The following is a 21,444-nucleotide window of genomic DNA, read 5'->3' on the forward strand; positions in this document are numbered from 1 at the left end:
TCCTTCTTCGTTTTTAAATTATGATTTTTCAAATTTAACCGATGGTTCAAAAAATCATGTTTCTCCTTTTTTCCAAAAATTACGCTTTTCAAAAATTCATAACTTTTGATCTACTGAACCGATTCAGATAATCGACATAGTTAATTCAAGTCAATAATTTCACACTTGCAAAACATTATTTTTTTTATTTATAAAAAAAAACAGATACAATTATTAATCACGAAAACAAAATTAATTTTTTTCGCAAGTGCAATATTTTTCCAAAAAAATTCTAGGCTTTAATTTGATATATCTATCATCTGAATCGCTCTAGCAGTTCAAATGTTATGAATTTTTGAGAATAGGAAAAAGGGGAAGAAATTAATATTCCGAACTATCGGTTAACTTTAAAAAATTATAACTCAAAAAAGAAAAAAAAAACATATCTAATTTTGAGTTAAAAATCCTCAGTTTTCAAGAAAAAATATAGAAAAATATAGCGCCGTTGGTCCCGAAACCATGTAAACTATAAAAACGGATACAATCAAGAATTACAAGAAAAAAAAATTCAAATTTCTTGCAAGTTTGACATTTTTTCCAAAAAAGACTAGCTCATTAACTTCAATTTGATGTATCGATAATCTGAATCGGCTTTGTGGTTCAAAAGTTATGAGTTTTTGATAAAAGTCATTTTTGGGAAAAAGTGAAAAAAATCGAATCACCCCAGCAAACATTAAATCGTATAACTTTGCATATGATAAGTTACATATAAATTCAAATCACAATCGCATAAAATATCAATCAAAATATCGATCATGTATATCTAAACTCGCATAAAATGCAAAAACACGATTTTCCATGTCATCGATGGATTGAGTGGTAACATTGTCGGATCAAATCGCATATCAGTCCAAAAAGCATCGCATATCGTTATATACGGCTTTATATGCGTACACAATATGGCATATACGTATATAGCCTCCACTTTTGCGTGTATATACTAGTTATATGCATCATATATCATACAAATGTGTCTTGGTTGTATGTATATCGCCTCCAATTATAGCTATTCATACGACTTAATGTTTGCTGGGATCCAACCATAAAATAATACAGGTTCAATATTTTACCATAACGAAAACAAGCTACCAATTTTCACGAAAATCTGAAAACCACTATATCAGTTTGGCATGGAATGGCTACAATAATACTGCAGTAATACTGCAATAGTTCACCAATTTCAAAGTTCGCGTTTTTCTTGTTGTTTTTCATGTCTTTTAGTACGGCCATAATAATAATTAAGATTACTGCATTTGGATTGATGGTAGAAAATATCATTAACTTCCTTGAATAGTGGATGTGATATAATCCACTTTATATATGTATATATATCAATAAATATTTTCAAACGAATACATTTGTCAAACAAACTGCAAAACTAAATACTTTTATACTGTGCCTAAATTTTTTGATTTTAACGTTCAAAGACTCTTCAATAAAAATGGCATTGAAAAACTGAGTAAAAGTGACATACAATTATGACGGATGATTGCTTCTTGATTGACGCGTGCTCCAACTGGCGAAGTGCCAATTAAAAGGCACTCCAACTAAAAAAGCGCTATAAAACTACTATAAAACTCTTTTTGTCGTTTATGAGTTTGTTTTTTTAAAGTTACTACTAGGCATGTTTGCGGATTAATGGAAAGATATGATATGTTGATCCTTGATATGAGAATGAAAGTTAACAATTGGAAAAAAAAATAAAATTCATGTGAATGGAGACGATTTTTGTGTACAGCACATGCCACGTGGGCCTTTTGCTGATTAAATAAGTAAGATTTCTTCCCAAACGTCATAATTTTACAACCATTGAGTCGATTTCAAAAATCGTAATTTCAAATGAAATCTTATTCTTCTATGAATCAACTTCAATCTGTCATTCAAACAAACTCAAAAATTAAATACTACATAGAAACTTTAATTATAAAGTTTAGAGAATTTGCGACTTCATTTTCTACAATTCGCTCTTTCACACCAAATTTCTATCTTGTCGCAATTTCAAACCTCTCAAAATGATAGGTCAAAGAACGAAAAGCAGGAAAAATTAACAAATAATGGGGGGTAAATAATAAAGCAAAGGTAATCATGGATTTTTAATAGATTTATCTCATAAAAATATTGAAAAAAACATTCCTTTTTTAATTTCTCTTTCAAATTTTGATAAAATTGCACTGAATAATTAAATAAGGGCAATATTAATATTTGAATAAACTTATGTAATTATTAACATATTTATATAAACCTTCCCATCTTCTCATTTTTCATTAAAGACCTTGCGTCAAGACAGCTAGAAATCCATACACTCTCAAATCAAGTGTGCCTGAAAAAATTATATTCTTCACGTAAACAAGCGATGAAAATGTGGACACTTTTTAGTCAGTGAATTGTATGGAGTTCCACTGCTGTGATCGCACTTTATATCGAATGAAAAAACTCTCTGAGCGCCTGCTGCAATCAAGGTTTCCTATACGTTTGACTTTGGAATGTCCAAAAATATGTTGGAAACTAGAATAAGAATAAGTTATGTCTGTGCTGTATTATTCATATCGAAGTTCAATAAATAAATAAAAATCCTCAACTCAGTTTTAACCGTTTTAATGATTTTTCGAAAAAAAAACTTTCACAATTTCACATTTTTTTCAGAATTGAATTTTAGAGTAAAGTAGTGAAGGTGAAGGTGCGCACCTGACTGTTGTCGTTCAATATCTTTTGAAATAAAAGCAAATTAGGTCCAGTGTGCTTTCAAAATAGTAACTGCATATATTTCATTCGAAGTGTTATACAAAAATTTTGAAAATTATGTTGGAAGCTGGACAAATACAGGGTTTTCCATTTCGGGCTTCCGAAAGTATACAGCCTTGCGCTGACAACCGTTTGACATAGCTGTCAACCAAAGCGTCATATCGTTAGTTGAATGTCTGCCATTTTACAATATGGATCGTTTTAGCATCGCACAACGTGTTAATTTTGTTAAATTATACTATAAAAATGATGAAAAACCGGCAAATGTTTTTCGAGCATTACGGACGGATTTTGGTCGTCATGGACGGCCTACAGAACACACAATCGCTAATGTAGTGCGTAAATTCGAACAAACTGGATCCGTAGCGGATATTGTGAAACCTGTGCATCATCGTAATGTGCGTTCGGCCGAAAATATTCCTGCTGTTGCTGCCAGTGTGGAGGATGACCCGAATGTTTCGATTCCACGGCGTGCTCAGCAATTGGGCTTGTCAAACACATCATTGTGGCGAATTTTGCATTTGGACTTGCACCTACATCCATATAAAGTCCAACTGGTACAAAAATAAGAGCGTGGTGACCATGGAATGCGTCGGGCATACGTCGATTGGGTGAACGAACAACAGCAGCAAAATGCTGAATTTTCGCATCAAATTTTCTTCAGCGATGAGGCACATTTCGAGCTCGGTGGCTATGTGAACACCCAAAATTTCCGTATATGGGGCTCAGAAAATCCACACGTGATTGTTGAGAGGCCATTGCATCCGCCAAAAGTCACTGTTTGGTGCGTATTATGGTCTGGTGGAGTCATCGGGCCGTATTTCTTTAAAAATGAGGACGGCGAGACGGTAACTGTGAATGGTGAGCGCTATGGCCGCATGTTAACCGCTTTTTTTGCCACAAATTGAAGATATGGATACGGATGACATGTGGTTTCAGCAGGACGGCGCCACGTGCCACACAACACGACCGAACATGGCCATATTGCGAACGAAATTTGAGGGACGCATAATTTCGCGTTTTGGTGATGCCAATTGGCCGTCCAGATCATGCGATTTGAACCCGCTAGACTTTTTTTTTTGTGGGGTTATGCGGAAGACCGTGTCCATGCCAACTCTCCGCAAACTCTTGAACATTTGAAAGACAACATTCGTGAAGTTATGACCGAGATACCGCCCCATATGTGCCGAAAAGTCATCGAAAATTACCTGTTCCGTATCAAGGTGTGCGAGGAAGCCCTAGGTGGACATTTGACTGATGTTGTATTTCACACATAATTTATGCTGGCATAAACGAAACTTTAATTTGAAATAAAAGTTTCATCGAAATTCGAATTCTAAGTGTGTTTTATTTCAATTTACTTTCGGATTTTAAAGTTGGAAAACCCTGTACTTATTTTAAAACAAAATGATAAACGCGAACTTTTTTCCGATAGCACGCATCTTGCTTGTTACTTGTTTCAGATTCTGGGTACATTAATGGTGAGCAATGCTTGGAATGGCTTTATCACTCATGTTTACGGCGGAGTTAAAAAAATAGCGATTATTTTGCAATGCTTGTAATTAAAAACTTATTGGAATATTTATATCTACCACGATCTAATGTGTTCATGAACTGCGAGTTGACAATAAACTATCCAGTTCATCATGAAATTGATTAGGATGAAGGTTTGTGCGTCTTATATCAATCCGCTCATTTTTAATTCGCTATGAATGTGGTACATTCCTCCAATTGCACGTCTTTTTTATGATGACACTCAATCGGGATTGAATTTCTAACAATTTTTGTATTTAAAAGAACTATTTCTTATGACACATCTTTGTGACGTACTTGGCAAATCTCTCTGTAATACACAGTTACACAACTAAACGAAACTTCCATCATTATGCACAAACTTTTATTGGCACAGATGTCCTCTGATGCCTGCGTCATCAGAAAGCTACAATGCCTATGAAATATTTGTTACATCCTACCATCCATTTCGCATCATCTTTTCGTCTGGTGTGTTATTGTAAGAAATGTGCATAATTTCGCTGACTACAGAGCTAACAGTATGTTGGCATGCCGCTATTGCATTTTCTTCTCAAAGGCTTTTGCATATTTTCAGTTTCCGGGTTTTTTGGCAAGCAGCCACCACACGAGCACCACTATTGCAGTTCCAATTCCGATTTCCTGCAACCATAAGCGTGGAAAAAGCTCTCGTCAATATGAATCGACCAAAGGTCGTTGTAGTAAACACAAAAAAAAGTTTCTCTTAGCTCGAAGGGTAGCTGTAAATGCACTCATCGGTGGAAGGAAACCAAATAATTGTAATATCCGCAGTCAGCGGATGTTACACATTTGGCTGACTGGCAATAAGAGGCGTTACATTGAAGTGGCATGCATAAATATTATACAAGATCTGGGTCACTCCAGAATCAGTACAGAATCCCGAAACAAATGAATGATGATGATGGTACCGCCTCCATCCCCTACAGAGGTTTGAGCAAGACGAGTTATCTAAAAGATAATTTATTTTTCTCAGCATTGAAACCAGTTCAGCAAAAAAAAACGAACTGATTTTATTTACAGATATAAATTCGTATATAGTATTGCAATGTCAAAATCAACTCAAGCCGATACCCAGTCGTGCCCGCCACAGAGCCGATACGGTCCCGACCAGACTCTTGCAGCCAATTGGTCCACCAAAGCACAAGTCCAACCGCCAGCCTTGTTTTGGATTGACAATGAATATCCTCATCCAGAGAAGTCGAGAAATTTTCATTTACAGAAAATTCCTAGACCGGCTTAAAAAAACTTTTACTTTATATCCTTGATATCTGTGAAACGCGCGCGGCGTTCAAACTTTTGTAGACTACTTTTATTTTTTTTAACTAATACAAAACAAAAACAACAAAAAATAAAAACAGTCCATCATCACCAAGATCATGATAGACATAATAGAGACGAATACAAATTGAAAACAAAAAATATAACATAAATCAAAAATTGTTCAAAATTGTATAAACAATATAATCCGTTTAAAAAAAACTTCGTCAGGTTGAAAAAATTAAAAACGAAAAAAACTGTTCACATTAAGATATCCGTTCGTTTAAAACGTTGTCAGTCAAAATATATTTGTCATAAAAAATTTGAAAAATAAACATTCGGCTGTTAGGAAAACACAGCCCTAACGTATGAAATACAGTTTCTCTTAAATTCCTCTAGTGTTGTTGCACGTTTAATATGTGTTGGCATCGAGTTGAAAACATTTACTCCTTTAAAATATAGAGAATTTTGTGAAGCACATGTTAAGAAAAGTGGTGTTCTTATTTCATTCGCGTTTCTAGTATTATATCTATGAAAGTCACTTTCTCTTTCAACTCGATCACACAAATATCGAGCCAGCAAACCGTTAACTACTTTAAAAATGAACACCATAGTTAAATAAACAATTCTTTGCTTCACAGATAACCATTGCAAAGCGTCCAGCATCAAATATAAGGAAGTGAACCTGTTGCATTCTAAAATCAAACGCATTATTTTATTCTGCAAGCGCTGTAATCTCGATATTTGTGTTTCACTGGCCAAGAACATAATGGAAGAGCAAAAGTCCAGATGAGGAGAGATGATTGATTTGTATAGCTGTATTTTACTGCAAATAGTTAAATCGTTTCTTAGTCGACATAAGATTCCATACTTCTTGGCAATTTTCTTGATGATATTGTCACTTAAGTTTATCATCAATAATCACACCAAGATATTTAATCTCCCGAACGCGATCAATGGTCTCATCATCAATTACACGTTTTCATTTATTCGATTTCGCGTGATTATCATATATTTAGTTTTACTTATGTTCAATTTCAATTGCTTATACTTCAACCATCTACTTAAAGAACGCAAATCTACATTCAAGTTTAAAACGACCTTATATACATTCTTAGCTGCAATGAATAACACAGTATCATCAGCAAAAAGATTAATATCGCAATATTGTAAAACTCGTCGCATGTCATTGATATACATAATAAATAAAATGTGCCCTAATACACTTCCCTGAGGTACTCCAAGATTATTCCCTACGAGTACGTATGCAGTACTCGTAATTCCAAAGCGCTTAATCGTGTTGAACAACAAGGGCCTAGAAATTGTCTCGAAAGCGCGCTTCAGATCCAAGAAAACAGCAACAATCGTGTGAAGATAAACTTCTAGTTTTTCGTTCCATTTTGCTAACACTAAGTTCAATGCGGTTTCACAGGAATGGCCTTCCCGATATCCGGATTGTTCTGGTATTAGCAAAGAATTACGATTCAAATATTCCAACAGCTGGCCTTTAACAACAAGTTCCAAGATTTTCTCTAACGTGTGCAACATGTTGATGGGACGATACTCTTCGGCTTTAATCGTTCCAGCAATCTTTTGAATGAGGCACTTGAGGCACATGTCCAGATATCAATGATTTATGATTAAGGTCCAACAGGATGTGACAAATCACATGAAAGCAATCTTGTAACAACTCTAGCATTAACGTTATCTACTCCAGCCGTTTTTTCTAATGAGAAGCAAATGATTTTAAGTTCGTTCAATGTAATTGGGTGAAAATTTTCAAATATACAACTACTGTTAACCGGCTGTTTTATTTCATCAGGTTTATCGACCAGTTCAATGGATTGATTGATCAATGAAACACTGTTGACAACATAATTGTTGAATTTGGATGCTATTACTTGCTCAGATTGTTCGAATGTGCCATTAAAGGTTATGGACCGCGGTTTGCAATTACTAGGCCTTAACAAAGATTTCAAAATTCTCCATAACTCTTTAAAGGGTGTGTCACATCAAATTGCATCACGGAAAAAAACGCTGTAGAAATTCGCCCAGTAGATCGATCCTTTTGAAAATTTTAGACAGTAAAATAAAAACTATTAAACAACTTTTGGCATTTTCTTTTTATTCATACTTCGAGCCCAAGCCCGTATGCTCGCACCTTCCTCTTTACCCCGTCCATAAGGTTCTGTACAACGTCAGGTTGTATTTTTTTTTTGACGTAGGACTACGTCTAACCGGAAGATATAGGGGGTGAAATGGAAATCTAGGCACTGAACAAGTAGGACAAAATGCAAGACTTGGAACGCTTATAACTCGAGCATTTCTCAATAGATCGCAAAGGTTTTTGCATCAATTGATAGGAAATATATCTACGCATCTATCATAACGAATGACATTTCATTTTTCTTGAGATAAATAATTGAATAATTGTGAAATATCAAGCATTGTCCAATTGCACTATGTGCCCATTTCTGATTGGTCCATTTTGTGCTCCTCAAATCGTACCGACCAATACGGGCAACCAGAGCAGCAGCGAAATAGAATGAAGCACGATTGGAAAGGAAAAAGAAAAAAAATGAACGAAACATTGGTCGCAGTCTCACACATGCGTAATTCTCGAGCCATCCAGTCAGCTTAAAAATCCCCGCTTCGCTGCCGTAACGATCATTCTTTGTGTGGACACCGACTGGACAACATCGTTGCTGGACGAGCTGGACGGCGAGGGATCGAGTGCCTTTCTCAAGGCAAGAGGGTGGAGGTGGTAGCGCTGGAGTAGAGTAGAGTTTTCAAAGGGCCTTTCTCAAGGCTAGAGGCGAATGAACCGCAAAAGTTTAAAGTCTCTATAATACAATACCTTCCTTCCTTCCGTAACGATCATTCTCATTCAAACCGTACACCACATCAGTTCGCATCACAACACATCAACGAACCAACCCAAGCAGCCATGTCTGGACATGGTAAAGGAGGAAAAGTGAAGGGAAAGGCAGAATCCCGCTCGAACCGTGTTGGTCTCGAGTTCCCCGCAAGGGAAGCTAGGCCGAGCGCGTTAGTACCAGTGCACCAGTCCACCTAGCCGGCGTTATATAGTTTCGGCCGCCGAAGTGATCGAGTTAGCTGGCAAAGCTGCTCGCGACGATAAGAAAACCCGCATTCGGAACAGAACACATTCGGTTCGGTGGACATCAAGACAACAGGCAGTTGCAGCGAGCAGCGAGTGGCAAACGCAATCGCAAAACGGCAACTGGTAGCAGAAGAAAAAAGTTTGTTCTTTATACAAACTGCTTTGGTGGCAAATCCAGAACAAGGCGGCATCGAGGGCGTTCGAAATGTTTTTTTTTTCAAAACCACGAGTACAAAGTTTTCTAAATTGGAACCATTCCATAAAACACGGCGCTTATCAGGGCCATTAAACCTTTCAAAAAAGAGTTTACGAAATACAGTTCAATGCTTTCTAAAATAATATCCAAAATAATAATAAAACACAAATTGATTTTTTCATAATTTGTTTGCCAGGATCTGATGAGTATGTGAAATTGTCAGTTGTTCTGAGCTTATTGATAGTTGGGGACTTTCCTGATTATTCAATTTTCACCAATTCTCAAATTGTTTCCAGATTGAAAGTACAGTAATTTACAATTAGTTCGACAGTTAGCTAATTGGACGGACATGTAATGCGACATATTTAGTTGGACATTTTTGTAAACATAGAGATCCAAATTATGACCCCACATTGAAAGTCGACACTGTACCACTGTCATCGCAAATGTTCAATTACAGGTTAAAATCCCCTCCAATGCGACACTGAGTGGTGCTTCGGCACGTCGTGGGGTCTTTTAAATTGATCATTCAGTTTTCACAAACCCATGTATGGTGTCCGAATTAAAAGTGGCTTCAAATTACAACACATTGTATGCAGGATGGCATTAACGAATTTTCTCGGTAGCAAGAACTGCTTTCTTTGGTTGATAACTGATGTTGAAAATTGACTGACGTTACATCTGCATTGCATAGAGAAATAACTAAGGAGCAACACGATGAGCTATGTATTTCCTGCTGCTCTGTTCTTATTTTAAAGGACTTTAATCCGAAGGTCATTCGTCCCTGTATTTACTGTTGGTTTTTCAGAACGCTTATAGCTCGTTTATTTCTCGACAGATCGTAGAGTTCGTCTCCAAAACCTCAGTTCTTTTTCATTTTTATTTACTTTGTTTGCGGAGACTACAAATCTTACAATTCATTCGTCTCCGAAACCACAGCTTAAGGTACGGTAATGTGCTCAATAGTGAAATATATGATAGTGAACGAGCTGATGACTACCTATGCATTCCCTATCACTGTCATCATTTTGATTGTACGATATGTGTATACGCCGAAAGATGCCCGACGTTGCACATTTAATAAGTACAAAGCCTTCAGAAAAAAATCAAGAATCAAGTTTGTAAAAAAAAACGCAAAAACACAACACCAAAGGTTCTTTTCAGAACCCCCAACATGTTCATAAAGAGTAAACAGTAAACTAAACCATTTTTCAGGTAGATAGGTAGGTATTCACGTAGGAGAAGAAAATAAAACAATATATTTAAAATATGTATTTAGCAAAAGTTGTCCCCTTTGTATAGTCCTACGTCACTCCGGTTATGTCACCGACATTACCCACCCGTCTTTTTTTTTTTGAACAGAAATCCATTTTCTCTTGAAGTCCGCCTCCGATTAGACTACTTTTGGGTTCTTCCGGAGGGCCTGCTTCATAATCGCCCAATATGTCTCTGTTGGGCGAAGCTCCGGCGCGTTGGGCGGGTACATTTCCTTTGGCACGAAGGTGACCCCGTTGGCTTCGTACCACTCCAACACGTCCTTTGAATAGTTGCACGAAGCGAGATCCGGCCAGAAGATGGTCGGGCCCTCGTGCTGCTTCAATAGTGGTAGTAAGCGCTTCTGTAGGCACTCCTTAAGGTGAACCTGCCCGTTTACCGCGCCGGTCATCACGAAGGGGGCGCTCCGCTTTCCGCAAGAGCAGATCGCTTGCAACACCATTTACTTTTTGGCAAACTTGGATAGTTTCTGTTTGCGAATCTCCTCCGGAACGCTAAATTCGTCCTCTGCGGAGAAGAACAACAGGCCCGGCAGCTGACGAAAGTCCGCTTTGACGTAGGTTTCGTCGTCCATTACCAGGCAATGCGGCTTCGTCAGCATTTCGGTATACAGCTTCCGGGCTCGCGTCTTCCCCACCATGTTTTGCCTTTCGTCGCGGTTAGGAGCCTTCTGAACCTTGTATGTACGCAGGCCCTCCCGCTGCTTGGTCCGCTGGACGAATGAACTTGACAAATTCAGCTTATTGGCGACATCCCGGACCGAACTTCTCGGATCACGTCTAAACTGCTTAACTACGCGCTTGTGATCTTTTTCACTGACGAAGCATCCATTTTTGCCGTTCTTCACCTTCCGGTCGATGGTTAGGTTCTCGAAGTATCGTTTTAGTACTCTGCTGACCGTGGATTGGACGATTCCCAGCATCTTACCGATGTCCCGATGTGACAACTCCGGATTCTCGAAATGAGTGCACAGGATTAATTCACGACGCTCTTTTTCGTTCGACGACATTTTTCCAAATTTACGAAAAATTGACAGTGAAGCATGGCCAACGTGATCTATACACTCTTATCTGATTATAAGCGAAAGCTGGAGATATAATTCCTAAAAATTAAATTTCTACAGCGTTTTTTCCGTGATGCAATTTGATGTGACACACCCTTTACTGTTGTTTTGATTCTGATCAAACTTCCTCTGAAAATATTCACAACGAGTTTTTTTGATCGATCGTGAATATTTATTGCGCGCGATCATGTACATGTTCCAATGATTATCACTATTTGTCCTACAAAATCTTTTGTACCATTTGTCCCTCTTACGTTTAAGGCGTAAAAGATCCAAATTCTACCAGCTGTTCGTGTTTTTCATAGACACATATTTTTGATCAACTAGCTGATTTGTACACGTTTTCAGGACACTAGTCAAAACAGCTGTAGATTCATCTATGTTATTCGAATGGAATGTAAAATCCAGGTTTCTCACAACAAGGCTCGAAATAGCTTGCTTCGAATATTTCCTCCAGCACTTCAATTTCACAATTATCCAAAACATTAATAACTATGGTCTCGTGATCGGTTATTTTTAAGTTAACATCCGTTGATGAACGAATGTTATCAAAATTGGAATACACATGGTCAATTAAAGTTTTACTGTGCCGGGAAATACGCATAAAGTCATTCACTGTTTGTTTCAGATTTAAGAAATCAGCCAAACGTTTCAAATGCTTCGAATTATGGCTATCACACTAATTAATATTAAAATCACCAGCCAGTATATTTAGTTTGTTAGGATCAATAAACAGTTCGAGCCAATTCTCTAAATTTTCAACAAAACGCTGGTCGCTGGAGCTGGGAGAGTGATATAAAACACCATAATTACCCATCTTCATGCCTAGTTGAACTGTAATGCATAAGAACCAGTTGCCATCGCTTCGTTTAGTCGAACATTGAATTGAACTGATTCTTTGACATAAATAGCCAGTATGACACTGCCAGTATGTCTAAAATGTGATAAACAAGCAGCAACATTATATCCCATTATATCCATTTATTGATCAAATGATTCAATTTCAACAATGTGGGTTTCTGTTAATAAAACTAAAAATGGACGCTTTTCCTCAACAATATGACGTAATGCTACGTAGTTTGTTGATAACCCCGCAATATTTAAATACAAAATATGAAATTGATTCACAATTCTTCTGGATGGTTGCCATTTATTGAAACGCAAGTTGCTTTTTCTCAAATCATAACTGTAACTTTTGTAAACTGAGCATTCAGATCTAAATGCGGCATGGTTGACGTCCAGGTTCAATTTGCGCTCTTTATTAATTTTTAAACAATTAACACATTTCAATACAGTTGACTTGCACTCAGATGTTTTGTGTTTTCGACTGCATCTAGGTTGTGACCCTACTAAGACTAAAAGAGACTCAAAGAAGTCAAATCAGAAAGGTAATTTTTTTACCCAATGTTTTTTTCAGTTTTTGTGGCAGAACAAGCCAATTGATGTACTCATAACCATGTTTTAGAGATGTCTCAAGAGGAATCGTTCGCAAAATTGTATGGATCACAATTCCGAGAACAATGAAGTAATTTTCAATGATATTTTTATTAATACAAATTTAACAAAAAAAACTGATGCATCATTTGCAATTCTATAAATAAACATTTCTACCCTAAAAATACACCGAAGAAACCGAGCGGAACTAGGTTGTAGAACATCCTTTACCTCATATATTGCATCGAAATACCAAAGGGTTACTTCCTGCTTACATGCTTAACTAATCCATACGACTAATCTCGAATTCATCAGACCGAATGTACGATTCTATATATAAATTACAAAGCGAAAGCTCGCAAAAGGCGCCCATTTGCCTGTCCTTATCTTCTACTCCCCTGGCGCAGCGGTTGGTCCGGTCCTCATGTCTGCTATCGTTTCGTTTAGGTGGGCCGCCCTTTTCTCGTGCAATAATAAAACGTTGCCCTCTCTGCCATACGATATATCTCGCTTCCCGATGGCGAAGGTCCACATTTGCAGTGATTATATATACTCTTGAGTTCCGCTTCATGGGCGGCGGTTAAAAATAGATCCAAGAAAAAGCGGCAACTTCTTATACTGCGTGGATAAGGAAAACTACTTTGTGCTAGGTTCTCTCTCTCCAAAAATAGTGCGGTTTCTGAAAATATCCCGTCCCATCACAATCACCATGCTGTGTTGTGATGGTACGAAGAAACTGGCCATGGCACACAAGACTCGGAGAGATAAGTTCCGGCCTGCCCTTCTTCGCTGGCAATCATACGAGCGCTGTTGGAAAATTTATGCTTTCTCCCCGTTATTCGTTTTTCAGGGTGTCGAAGAAGCCTTCGTTTCTTACGCAGCTGATTCAACGCGAAACTATGCAAACCATTTTGGCGACTCTTGGAATTCATATTTGTAGTTTATACAGCAAGAGGCTTTGTACGAGTGTTATCGATTGTACATTATGTATTGTGGGTATTAGGTTTGATATGTCGACTCCTCTTCCGGAAAGAGAAAATTGGTGCCAAGTAAAAAACAAGGCAATTCCCCGAATCCACAAAGCGTTTTTTCGACGATCGAAACAAATATTAGGTATTGCGAAAGTATGGGAGAGAGAAAAACGAAGATTGTCTCTGGTCTATATTCTTTCAAGTGTATATACGCGGATGGACCATTCTCCTAGAATACAATGGCTCCAGTCTGAAGATGTTTCCAAATGATTACAATGTCAAAAAAGTCGTAGCTTTTTTTTTCTGTGGCGCCATTACGTATGCAAGTTTGTTTCGCTAGAGTAAATAATACAAACTATTGCGGAAGCTGGTACGCAATGCGAACGACTGTATCCTCAAAATTTTGTTGCTATGTTAGTAGATTTGTCAAAGATGATATTCTTATCAGAAGATCATTTATCTAATTAAGCTTAATGTTCATGTCGAGTGTACTTTGATTTTATATACACTACTTCGAATAGAATACAACCGGATTTTCAACGTAGAACTGTGTTTAACACGTTGACTGTCACGTCAGTCGCCGGTGACTGACTCCAAGTTTTGCTCAGGCTGCGTCAGTCTCCGGTGACTGACAGTATAACATATGATAATGAAGGTAGCTAATATAACCATATAAGCTTACAAGCATTCCCTTTCGAACAAAAATACCTTTCACTATGATAAGGAACGATGGTCGCTATGAAACAGTGGCACTCAACGTGTTAATAAGAAGATATAGAGGGTTAAAATTAAAATGTAAACACTGAACAAAAAAAAATGAGTGGTTTATATCTATGATATAACCGCAAGGTTGACGTGGAACTACCTTAGCTTAGCAATCATTCGTTTGTATTGATTAAATTCTTGATTGAATGAAACAGTTTCCAAATTCAATTGAGTTCAATATATGTATTTGCTCTGTGAGTGAAAAAAATGAACAAATGCCGTGTAAAGTCAATTCATTTATTGTGATTGATTGTTCTTCGTTACAAGTAAATTTAATGACGGACCTTTTACGTTTGGTATGATGACTAGAACAAAATATATGTACGGAAGAATTAACAAACGTTTGATGAACCAGCCTAAGGCTGAAAATCTTTCCAATAAAGACAAAAAAAATTATCAAACGATTATTTTATTTTACATTTCCCTCTGAAGTTTACATCCCAAAAGTGTACATACTTCTCGAATCTCGAATTTGCTTGAAACTGGGAAGTTCATTCGCTTCTAGTGTCTGCACGATTTTCCCAGGTTCCTAAGTTTAGAAGATCATGTTAGGACAGGCATATTCCACTCTGCACAAAGGCAAGCGAGGACAAAAGTACTCGCAGTTTGCATTTATTTGCAGAGCCGATTTCCCCAGAAACCTCGGTTTTGAAGTCTGTGTTAGGGAAACACATTTCAATCGGAACAAAAATACCCCCGATTTGTATGAATTCGCAATGCCGATTTCCCCACGCTCCATGGATTTGAAGTCTGTGTTAGGGAAACACATTCCAGTCGGAACAAAAATACCCCCGACTTGCATGAATTTGAAATACCGATTTCTCCAGGCACCTTGGTTTAGAAATCTCTATTAGGGAACACATTTCGGTGGGAACAAAAGCTCCCCCTACTTTCGTGTGTTCTTCTTCTTCTTTTTAGCTTTAAGAGGGTTTCAACTTTTCAGTTCACTCGCCTCTAGACTCTTTCGTGTGTTTGCAATGCCGATTTCGCTGCTTGGTTTTAAAGTCTGTGTTAGGGAACATTTTTCGATGAGAACAAAAGTCCCCCTACTTTCATGTATTTGCAATGCCGATTTCCCCAAGGCTGCTTGGTTTTGATGGCTGTGTTAGGGAAACCGTAAATCGGGCCAATCAAAACGATGCAGTTAGGGCGTTTAGATAACGCCTAATATTTTACAGTTATTCAATTGTTTATCTAATGAAAAACAACATTTTGTTAGTTGCGATAGATGCGTAGAAATATTCCCTATCAAGTGATGCAAACATCTCTCCTATCCAGTACGAAATGTTCGAGCTATAAGCATTCGAAATCTTTCATTTTTTCCTGCATGTTCTGTGTTTAGGTTTTCATTTTACCCTCCATATATTCCGGTTAGACGTAGTCCCACGTCAAAAATGAAAGATTTCGATCGCTTATAACTCGACCATTCCTTGCAAAGATGTTTGCATCAATTGATTAGAAATATTTCAACGCATCTATCAGTTTTGTTTTTTTTTTTTTTTTTGATGACAAATGAATAAAATATCCTACGTTTTGATTGACCCAATTTGGGCTACCCAAATTGTACCGACCAAAAAAGGCAACTAGAGTGCTGTCACAATTTGACAATAATACAATTTGAATACATCAATACTACTGTGAATATAAACGTACAGTGATGGGCACAAAAAAAACACAAAACAAAGTTTTTCAATATTAAATGTTTTTCCTAACTTTTCGATATTACAGTCAATACTACGTAAAGGTAGGTAATTATTAGACCAAATTGTTCCTAAATGGGTACTTTAAGAGTATGCCATAAAAAATCCATTTGCGTAAATTTGTTTCACCGTGTTTTGTTCATCGATACGCCCCTCGGTTTTGACAGCTGGTTGTTTACAAACCTAATTTTCGTAGTCAATGTCAATGTATGTCAATGCTTCGTGCGTAGTGGCGTGTTTTGGGCGCTAAGGAAGCTTACACGAAATGCGTGGACAACGAATCTCAACACAGGTCCGAAATTCGATTGTGCGTGACTTCCAACGTAAAGATTTTCAACGAAACAATGCTGAGAAGTATGGGGTAAGCCGTGGTGCGGTCCAACTGGTCATTCGGAAACATCAGATACTCGGCAGCGTGGCCGATCGTCCTGGAGGAGGACCGAGACTGGACGTAAGACTGATGCAAACGGACACGCTACCTCACAAAAAAGTACCAAAAAAAAAGCGACTTCAGTTTGCGAGGGAAAGACCACTTAAAGACCATTTTAAATGCCCGTTTAGGAACAAAAGTAATTTATTGTTTTTCAAAAAAATAAATCAAGGATACTGAAATAGCAAAATGGTCTACTAATTACTTACTTTTACGTAGTATTGACTGATATACCGAAAAAGTCTTTCAATTGGAACACTTTGACAAACGAATAGTGCGTTTGGTAGCTTGAGGTGTCTGCTATAAACGTACGATAGACAAAATGCTTTTGGTGCTATTAGCTCAATCGGATTTCATTTACTAGTGTCGCAGACAATTTTTTTTAAGATTACCGTATTTTTTTTAAAACCCTAATTTCCGGTGATTTTTCGGCTTTCGAAAAACTCAAATTTTAACATATGTGACACTAGTAACTGAAATCCTATTGAGCTGATATTTTGCATTGGATATTCTATCGTATAAAGTCCCAGAGTGTCGATTTTTGACAAAAAGTTTTTTATCGAGAATACAGTAGATCTCGACGTTTCATGCAATTTCAAGACATTTGGCATTAAAAAAAATGTTCGAAAACATAATTTTCATGTGCTCTAAAAGTCGCCCGAAGACAAAAAATAAAAAAAAACCCAGTTTGCATGTAGAATTGGAAATGTAAAATTCAGAACATTTTTTTTTCATTTTAACCCTAATGTAACTTCGAACAAAATCGCTAAATCAGTCGCATTAAAATAGAAATAGAAAAGTTCCACAAATTTGCTTACAATATATGGGATACAATAACATGAAAATGAGCGCTTCATCATATGCTCTAGATGTAAGTTTCCATTTAAATTAGTTCCCGGGACCATTGTGCATTATCAACACATTCATGCATTGGTTGGTAGGTAATTCCTAATGTTGATGTAAGCTCTTCCTACATTTGGCACGGATTCATATTGAGCAATGCGTCCAAATTAGTGTATTGGCCTTCTTCACGCGGACGGTCGTCAACATCGAAATCGGAATCATCGTCTATGAAGTAGGATAGGGCGATCTTTTTTGAAAGATCGATGTTGTCGAATCGATTTTCCAAACGGCGTTGGGATCGATCCACTGATTAAATCTTTGAAAAATCAATATTTTTTTTCAATTCATCTACTTGTTCTACAGGAGTGTAGTGTTTTATTTAAACATGGAATACAAATTTCATATTTCTATTCGAACACCAAAAGCATTTTGTCTTTCGTACGATTATAGCAGACACTTCAAGCTACCAAACGCACTATTCGTTTTTTCCCCCACCCCTCTAGGGCGCCCTCCAGGCGCGCAGTCTCGTTATTTAATAGTCTTGCCTGGTATACTAAACAAAAAAAAACTACAAAAAGGTTTTCTAAGATGTGGATAATATATATTCTGCCTTTCTGTCTTTCTGATTCTTATGGACTCAGAAACTACTGAACCGATTTTTTTTTCCAAAAATATATATTTTTATAAAGGCTCATATGGCGTCAGCCTAAAGGGGCCGGGAGTTCAATATTTCGACAATTTTTGCCTTATAACTATGTTAGTAATATGTAACCGATTACTCGCGGTTGGCTCGAGGTTAGTATTACAAGTGTTTTCGTAATTGTGATGCTGCTGTCTCCAATGCTCTGTACGTGTGCCCGACACGGGATACTTCCTATTGGGATGCAGCTGACCATTAATCAGCAACGCCCCCCTAGTATGTACCCCATATCTAGCGTGGTGCGTCTTCTTGACTCGAGGAATCCGGGATAAAATGGTCACTAGCCGGCACAAACATCAGCTCGTGTAGAGTTGTCATGAGCGGTACAACCTTTGGATCTTGTTGAATGATCAGTGGACTGCACAACCTTCGGCTCCAAACACTGAACGAATTATAAGAAAGATAGCACAGAAATGGCAACCATGCTCAACAAAATACAGTAATGCATTTTCCCAACCTAATCCAAATAATAGTCAATGAAACATTCATGTAACACTTCATCTTCCGACATGGTCTACATGAGCCACCATGTCGCCGCTCAGTTAATAGTGCAATTCTACTCGGACGAATAATGGCCATATTTGTTCAATAAATTACCCGCGAATGTACCATAAGTACACACAACCAACCAATTTTAGTGTTACTGCGGCAGACAGACAAATTTGCCCCCTAACCAAACCCCCGGTCCGCAAACCAACACGAGTCTAAAATAGACCGGACTTCCTATAGTAGTCCGAGCAAGGGGGATGTATGATGTCACTTAATTTATAGCCATGACCACTAGCAGTCGACCATTGCATATTTTTCTTCCTCTATCCTTGGACCGTCGATGGGAAATGATTGGATTCGATTCACTAGACCCGATACTGCGTCCGGAGGTTTGGTGTTAGGTCTCGTGTCGTTTGACGGTGTCTCGCACATACTAATAAAGCACGTGTTCCAGTCCGTCATATTATTTCGTTATGTTGGATCCAAACACTAAAGTACTTGTAATTGCTTTTTATCGACACTTCCTCCGATAACTTTGAACGGGCTGTGTAAGAATAGACAAGAATACGAAACAATTTTCCAAAATCACCATTGTGCTTCTACGAAATAAGAAGATGCACGGTGCCCGACTTGCCCGAGAATATTTATTACTTCTAAAATCGATACATCGCATCGGTTCATGTTTCATCGTTATGGATTTCTGTCCGTCGTAAAAATCGGTTTTACGAAAAGCTCGAAGATAAAAAGCCACATCCCGCAAGGGCAATTTCGATCATTATCCACCTGTTCAGACACGACATTCATTCCCGTTATTTACTTACTTCTTTATTACACCAAACTGATGGTCGGTCGAACTACGTTTGCGACGTAAAAGCGCGGGCGCACCTCTACACCATCATCACGGGAGCTCCTCTTGGGTTGTCTTCATACGCTTCCCTCATCCCAGTGGGATCAAACTGCCATAAAAACTTTCACAGCGAGAATCCATAATATCCTTTCCAGCAGACTGTCCTTAATTCAGCACGTCTCCTATTCAGACTGTGTCGTGCGTGAGTGTATATATATTATTTAGCTTTATCTCGGGTGAATATTCACTATTATTATACGAGCCACAGTAAATTCACCGTACACACCTTTTATAATCTATCCACCATTGAGAAGGATGGAAGCCTGCTCAATATTCTTTTTTTTACATTTAGCTACTCCAGTATTCTCTGGATCGAAAATGATACAATTGTGTTTTGGATTCATTAACACTCATACTTCACAGAAATTCTATAAAACGCGAACTTTCTATTCCTCTTTATATGGCACTGCACAAATTCACTGAATTTACACCTTATGTCACCCGTTTTGCAACTAAAACCTTACGATTTTATCTCACATTTAAAGCGAAAGCGAATGTATTTTACAATACATCAACTCTAAGCTTAAGTAGACTAAAACTTTTAGTGATCTAGTCGTAGAAGCAGTTGAAACACGATCATTCCGAGCGTTCTCTCCAGTGTCATATCCGTTCATTTTCATTTTGTCCATCGAGAATTCGAATTACATACCCATAAAAACCGTTTGCTCAACCCCGTAGCTCACATGCCCACATGCTTCTCGCCCTGTCCAGCAGTCCCTAATTGTGCACCGCATCCATCCACAGGAGTATCTCACATTTCAGAATCCCGCTCCAGCAGGTTCACCTCATTAGTCCGCTAACCGTCCTGCCATCTTCGCACGGTCGCTGAACTGTCGATCCGATGGAAAAGGGCTGCTGCTGTCCTGTTGGCGAGATCAATTTGGATTGTAAATTATGCGCATAAATAAAAGGTGTTCACGTTATTTGCTGCTGCACACCGGTGAATGGAGGGGGGGAAAAAGACGAAGTAATTGCCAGCCAAGTTTATTAAAAGAAATGATACACTTTCTCAATTATTGCCGTACAACCTTCTAGCGTGTTGTTAGATGTATTAAGTTAATTACGTTATCACGATAATGTTTCTTATATTGCTAAAAATGGTACTTTGAGGATAGTAGCTATACAGGGTGGTCCATCTGTTTGTTTTATTGCGAAGCATACATCAGTGAGATACAGGCAAACCTGTTTTTGTGCGATCGTTTTTCGTACGATTCCCCATTTGTGCACCCTTTTTGTGCAATTTTATTATGTGTGCGGTTAGTTTATGCAATTCGAGACCCGATTCAAAAATAAAATCGCACAAACGGCTCACACACACGAGGAATCGCATGAAAAACGATCGCACAAAATCCGGTTTGCCTATACTCAAAAATTCAGTATCGTATTTTAAAGGTACAAAAAGGATCAATTCATACGCAAAAAAATATTGAGGAATATTACAAAAATACTCCAGCAAATGCTGAAATATCAACATACAATCTTCCGAACAATTTTAAAATATTATTTCATTTAAATACCAGTGTCAAAACATTACAAATGTTACCATTTTTTTGCCAGATGATTCCGTTTGATTATGTGTTGTGTATCAATGACAAAAAGGGTAATTGAATGACTGTTAAAAACAGTCATCAGTTTTCAATTTGGTTGTGCACAAAATTATTCCAGTGTAGTTTTTCTCGTCCAAAATTGGACTTTTTGGCATCAAAGACAAAAGGTGCTCAGGAAAACCTGGAACATAAACTGAAATCAAAAAACGTTGAAACCCTTGCTCGAGCGCAAAAAAAGGGTTTTGTATCGAATTGTTACTGGTGGGGAGAACGAGAATCAGTACTACTGCACATCCAAAATAAATATTTAGCACATCTTTTGATATCCTCATTCATTCATTCATTAAATGATCTCAAAAATAATAGAAAATCTGCTATCCACCCATACTGGTAAAGCTAGAGACGAGTTTG

At 37.7% G+C, this 21,444-nt stretch overlaps 1 protein-coding gene across 10 annotated transcripts in view; it reads right to left on the reverse strand.

Moving 5' to 3' along the window:
• The window catches only part of LOC129767692 (potassium voltage-gated channel protein Shab), a 339,910-nt gene that overhangs the window by 268,773 nt on the left and 49,693 nt on the right, over nucleotides 1–21,444 (reverse strand). For 8 of the 10 annotated variants that reach the window (XM_055768837.1, XM_055768834.1, XM_055768841.1 and 5 more), the window contains exon 2: nucleotides 19,401–20,349. The exons of 1 other annotated variant lie outside the window; for it this stretch is intronic. The gene's annotated coding sequence lies outside the window, so the exon portion shown is untranslated. The remainder of the gene's footprint in view (nucleotides 1–19,400; nucleotides 20,350–21,444) is intronic. One more of the 10 variants, XM_055768832.1, reaches the window with a different exon arrangement.

The sequence above is a fragment of the Toxorhynchites rutilus genome, chromosome 2 (genome assembly GCF_029784135.1).
Source record: "Toxorhynchites rutilus septentrionalis strain SRP chromosome 2, ASM2978413v1, whole genome shotgun sequence".
NCBI classification, from domain to species: Eukaryota; Metazoa; Arthropoda; class Insecta; order Diptera; family Culicidae; genus Toxorhynchites; species Toxorhynchites rutilus.